This window comes from Zalophus californianus, chromosome 3, assembly GCF_009762305.2.
Source record: "Zalophus californianus isolate mZalCal1 chromosome 3, mZalCal1.pri.v2, whole genome shotgun sequence".
Taxonomy (NCBI): Eukaryota; Metazoa; Chordata; class Mammalia; order Carnivora; family Otariidae; genus Zalophus; species Zalophus californianus.
In genome coordinates, this window is record NC_045597.1 from 138776807 (window position 1) to 138783097 (window position 6291).

At 41.6% G+C, this 6291-nt stretch overlaps 1 long non-coding RNA gene across 1 annotated transcript in view; it reads right to left on the minus strand.

Annotated features, from left to right (window-relative positions):
- Positions 1 to 2957: 2957 nt before the first annotated feature.
- LOC113919981 overlaps positions 2958 to 6291 on the minus strand; it is a 4549-nt gene continuing 1215 nt past the window's right edge. The window contains exons 2-3 of the long non-coding RNA XR_003519196.1: positions 3290 to 3461; positions 2958 to 3124 (exon numbers count right to left, since the gene is read on the minus strand). This is a non-coding gene — a long non-coding RNA (uncharacterized LOC113919981). The remainder of the gene's footprint in view (positions 3125 to 3289; positions 3462 to 6291) is intronic.

Genomic DNA, 6291 nt, shown 5'->3' on the forward strand with positions numbered 1-6291 from the left:
CTCTCTCTCTCTCTCTCTCTCTCTCTCATTCTCTCTCTCTCTCAAATAAATAAGTAAAATATTTTAAAAAAGAAAAGAAAAGAGCAGATGAGTAGACATTCTAAGTTACTGCCCGCCAGCTCAAACTACCATGCCTAGGAACCCAACAACAAAGGAAATTGTACGCAGAGCAAAGTCTTCGAGGGAAAAGACACGGGAGTACGTGTGTAGCCTGGCGTATGGGCCACATTAGGATACAGCAGTTGAGCAACTTGATTCTGAGAGATCCCACCCTGCCAGAGGAGCTGTGCTCAGCCTCGGGCCCATTCTATTCATCCGCATTGTGTGTCTGGTTCAATGTCTTTAAAAAATGCTTTAATTTGCTGTCAATATTTTTTTAACAAGACTTTTCATAATACCCACATTTCAGACTTGTCTTGAAGTCGGAAGATCTGGCAACACTCTGAGCCCACCTCCACCCAGAGCCCCGGGGGAAGAGAGCCTAGGGTCCCTGATTCCCTCCCTGATGTCACACGACACTGGCCTGCTTAGCTAACCTACCTACCTCCCTGGGTCCTGCAGGCCCTTGAGTCAACACGTTGAATCCTCACACTCACTGACTAGGGAGCAAAGGAGATTATGAACAGGTTGCATGTAAATGTACACGTGCTGCGTGTCTTTTTAGAACCCTGATCTGGTCTCTCTTGCCTCCCTGCGGCTAAGGCTCCGTGCAGCATTGCCACATTAGCCTGTGTAGAACAAGGCTCACCAAGAAAAGGTCAGAGCTTAGTGTCCCCCTCCCAAATGATATTTCTGGTTGACTACATGGGACCCTTCCCTTCTGAGTTCCATATACAAATATACAGGGACAGAAAGCAGATTAGTGGTTTGCCTGGGGCTGTGGCTGAGAATGGGGATTGATTGGTTTGCCTGGGGCTGTGGCTAAGAATGGGGATTGACGGCAAATACACATGAGGGATCTCTGGGGAGCCATGAAAATGTTCTAAAACTGGATATTGCTGATGGTTTAGTGCGTATTAGTGAATGCACTAAAATCAGTATGTAATATTACTGAAAACAGGTAAATCTTATAGTATGTAAATTATACCTCAATAAAGCTATTTTTTAAAGGAGTTATTCTGGCTGTTTTATGGAAAATAAATTAGAGAGGACCAGGGGTGAAATGAGGGCACCCACTTCAAAGGCTCATGTAATTACGCAGGTGAAAGTCAATGTGCATGTGGGCCATGATGGTAGCCGTGGAGGTGGTGGGATGTGATCAGACACCAGACATGTCTGCAGGCAGGACACACAGAAGGTGTTGGCTGGGAGAATGGAGCTGCCATTTACAAAAATGGGGGAGACCTTGGGAAGGGTAGGGTGTGGGAGACATAAGTAGCTCTGTTTTAGACATGCCAAATTTGACATGGCCTCAAGATAGGGAAACTGAGAAACTGAGCAGGATGGAGGATAAGTTCGGGGGAGAGGCTGCTTGAGTGAAACTGGAATAACCAGGGGAATTCCTTTGAACCAAGCCATTGAACCAAGGTCTAACAAAATGCCTCAGCATTCTCATGATGCAGACTGCTGGTAAGATGCAATGGGCAAAACTGCATGCACACACACGCACATACACAAACATATGTACCTATATATTATATAGACACATTTTCGTTTTTGCTTATAGTCACATATATCAAAGTATATGTATACTATTAGAAGCGAGCAGGCACTTTGGGGGCGAAGAGGCCTGGATTAGGGGCTGAGGGAGTAGTGTAGATAGTAGGCAAAAGGAAAGGATACAATCCCTTTCATATGCACATGTTCAGGAAGAAATAACATCCAAATACAATGTCATGATAGGATGAGGAAGCTAAACACTGTGTCGTGGTTAATCATTCACAAATTAATATGTAACTTAAAAACTCCAATTGCAACCCTGAAAAAAAGTAGGATACAAATAAAAGATAAAAAGAAAGGCATTGAGGGGCACCTAGGTGGCTCAGTCGTTAAGCGTCTGCCTTCGGCTCAGGTCATGATCCCGGGGTCCTGGGATCGAGCCCCGCATCGGGCTCCCTGCTCCGCGGAAAGTCTGCTTCTCCCTCTCCCACTCCCCCTGCTTGTGTTCCCTCTCTCGCTGTGTCTCTCTCTGTCAAATAAATAAATAAAATCTTAAAAAAAAGAAAAGCATTGAAACTAGTATAATATCAATCATATCTCCATATTAAAAAAATTGCAAAAATCAGAAAATAGATATGAATTATTTTTTAAAAGTAAGACAGGCCACAGTAAGACATTTGGCTGCTGCTTTTCCCCCATGGGATCAGAAAACCATAAAATCTTAGATATGTAAGGGGTCTTGCCTTTATATATAAGGGAACTCAAGACTGAGTTACACAGATGAGAAACAGAGCTCCAGAAAGGTGAATCAACTCACCCATGAGCTTGTACCAAATTTCTTCACAAATACTACGTGCAAAGTAGCTGTCTACCTTTGTCTTTTAGAGGAAAATAATAAATGAACTTCACACGCTCTGAAACACATCACAGGAGGATAGCTGTTGTGGTACCAAAACCTTTTCTCATTATTGGAGTTGATGTAAAAAAAAAAAAAATTACATAAAGTAATTCAATGGAAGGCAGTTTAACTATACAATCAAAATATTAAATGTGCATATTTTGGACCCAGGGATTCTTTTTCTAAAAATGTATGTAAAAGAGATATTTTTAAAAGTCTACAAGTATTGTTCCTCATATTTTATTCTATTGCTACTACTAATAAAAAATAGACGATTACTAATAAAATAAATTGAAAGCAAATGAAATATCTGTCAAGAGTGTTTTTGAGTAAGTTACAGCATAACATACAATGTAAACACTACACACAAAAGTAATGAGGTGGTTCTGTATTTACCGACACAAAAAGAAAGCAAAGACATCTTGTTGAAAAGAAAACAGGCATTAAAGAACATCTGTGCTTTAATGAGGAGAAAGGAAGTGCAAGTGGGATCCTGATTCATCTAGGAAGTCCTTTCTGGTAGCAGAGTAGGGACTGAGCTGGCGCCGGTCTTGCGGACAAGACAGGCAGAGCCAAGAGGCAGGGACACGGTGAAGACGGAGGTCAGGCAGTTGGTATCACACAGGTCTGTCCCAAAAGACAGAAAAGTAAGTTCCTGGGGCTGGAAGACTCATTGGGAATGGAAGGTGCAGTGGGGAGGGTGGGAGGAAAGTAGATTCCAGAGGGGCAGGGCTGGGCAAGCAGGAAGAGGCAGGTAGGGCAGGCAGGGATCCAGCGTCTAGCTCCACTCACCGCATGACCCAGTCCATTAGGAATCTGTGATTCCTCAACAGCGACGCTGCTGGAGCACAGCCAGAACAAGGCATCAGCCCCACGGCTCGGCCACATATACACAGAGAAGCTTCCTCATATGCACGTAGAAACGCCTTTCTCATATGTCGGTTGGTTTATGATTTGTTTCCTACTGTAATGGGGAAGGGCTCATCAGTGACGACCAGACCTTGAACTCTGCCTTCTGAATCTCCACCACAGCCAACTCGGAGAGCACCCAGCATCCCTTCTGATCAGAGACTATGGGATTTTCCCTATTTTGGAGAAACTTTCCCAAATTGATCAAATGACTTCCATCTGATCGAAGGTGTCACAAAACCCACATGTCCCGCGAGCCCAGGTCCTTGAATGGTTTCTGAACAAGCCCCAAGTTCCTTTCTTGTGTAATCCCACTCAGCTCCTCCTTCTCTGCCAGCCCAGTGAGAAAAAGCAAGAATTTTTTTGTTATTACACTAATCCCACTCATGCCTTGAGATGTAAGTTCCTTCCTCCGTTTGACCTCCTGTCCCCACCAAATTAGGGGAAAACCGAGGTTCCTCCTTATGGGTTTGGTAATGGAAAGAAAGGCCTTTGGGAGCCATTCAGGTGAGCAGTGAAAGAGTAGGCAGACCTAGCCCAGAGATGAGGCTCCACCAAATCGTATCTTTTGCACAGTCAAAAATGGATGCTGTTTTCAGGTTCTGCCTCCCCTGGAGGAGAGAAAAGAGCCTCCTAAGCCACCTTCTGGAGTCCTTCTGTTGCTGGAAGCCTGGGAAGAGCCCCAGCTGTGATGAAGAGCCTTGAGCTGGTCCCACGAGGCTTCCACCCTGTAAGTGAGATTTTATGCCCAGGCTTGCAGGAGCCCTGTGTCTGGGCCACTGGTTCCTGAGAAAGGCGGGTACTAACAGGGAGGCCTGTAACCATCCCTGAAAAGCATTTCAAACTGTGTTACAAGCTAGCCCCCGCCAGAGAGAGGGCCCCTACTTTGCTTTCTACGTCGTTCTTAAGTCTCTTCAAAGCACTCAATTAAAAAATGTGGCTTCTATAAAACTCAGAGCAGACTATTATAGCGCAAACAGCTGCCATGTGATTAGAGACACAGGAAATGTTTTGAGGAAGCGATGTTTGGTGCTATTAATTTCTTCCTTTGTGTTCCAAGTATGGTTCCCAGAAAATGGGGCAAGGTAATAGTTTGTGTTCTCGGTTTTATTTTTACTATTAGACGTTTATAAAAGAAATCGTATTCATTGTAGAAAATGTTTGACTATGAAGAAAATTATAGAGGAAAAAAATCAAACTTACTCATAATCCCAGCATTCAGGTGTAACAACTCTTTTTGGTGTTGTAGGATTTATTTTGGTACCATAGTTCTTCTACTTTGTAAAAACATAACGGAGATCACATTTTACATAAAACTTTGAGAACTGCTTTTTTTTTTTTGCTTAACTTCGGTTCATAAACGTTTCACATTATTTTTTAAAATTCTTATAAATATAACTTTAGAGTCCGTGTAGTATTCAATCATATGGATATGACATCATTGGCTAACAATTTCCTAATAAGTAATTCTGTGATAAACATCTTTGAGTCTCTCTCTACATTTCAGATTACCCCTTGAAGACAGCTTGTTAGCACTGATATCGCTGCTGAGGGGTAAATTCCATGTCCAGTTAATTAGAGGACAACATAACAGCAATCTTTTGTTAGGTTTTACCTCTACATATACATTACTAAATATTCATATATTTATGAAAGTCAAGGAAATGACTTTTTTATAGCTTTTAACTCTTATAAGGCCTTTTTGAGTTATAAAATCGATTTTTTAAAAGAATCCCCTGTTCCTAGAAAAAGAAAAAGGAAATATTTTGAAATGTTAACTGTGCTTGTCTTTAGGAAATGGAACTTGAATTTTCTTCCCTACTTTTCATTTTATTGCAGTTTGCCAAATTTTCTTTAATATGTGTAATACCGCTTTTACAATGTTCCATAAAACAACATAAAAGTTTTTTTAAAAGAAGTCTGCTCTTCTCTTTTACATTTCTAGAACAAGCCACTATAGACTGTGAGCAGTTTTTATTCATCCTCATGCTTTATTCAAGCCTGCAGTTGAGAAAGAAGGTTGAATTCTAGACTTTCACTTTTTTTCCAGAAAATTCTTTGTGAATAGTGTAATTGGATTCAAGCAAGGGAAACTGAAATTCTTTATAAAAATATGGAATCATGTCTTTAGTACCACCTTGAGAGAATTGAAGGCTAGTATCTTAGTTCAGGCTGCTCTAACAGAATACCATGAACCAGGAGGCTTGTAAACAACAGGCATTCATTTATTTTCTTCTTTCTTTTCTTTCTTTCTTTCTTTCTTTTTCTTTCTTTCTTTCTTTCTTTCTTTCTTTCTTTCTTTCTTTCTATCTTTCTTTCTTTTTCTTTCTTTCTTTCTTCTTCTTTCTTTCTTTCTTTTTCTTTCTTTTTTTTTTTTAACAGACATGTATTTCTGACAGTCTGGAAAACAGGAAACAGGTCAGGGAGGCGATATGGTCAAGTTCTGGGAAGAGCCCTCTTCCAGGTTGCAGACTGCTGACTTCTCCCCACGTTGTCACATGGTGGGGAGCAGAGAGAGGAAGCCAGCTCTCTCCTGACATTTATAAGGGCACTAATCCCATTCATAAGGGCGCCCCCCTCATGACCTTATCTAACCTTAATGATCTCCCAAAGTCCCCACCTCCTAATACCATCACTTTGGGAGGTAGGGTTTCAACATAGGAAATTGGTGGAGGACACATTCAATCCCTTACAGTTACCAAACAACAAAGCTCTCTGTCTGCGAGATATACCTGGGTACACACACACACATACACACACACACTCACACACACACACACACACACACACACAAGCTTGTTTAACACTCAGTGTATTTGACTCTGCCTTCCCTGAAATGAGAAAGCAAACTGGCAGAGAAGCAATGACAAAATTGTAAGTCAGAT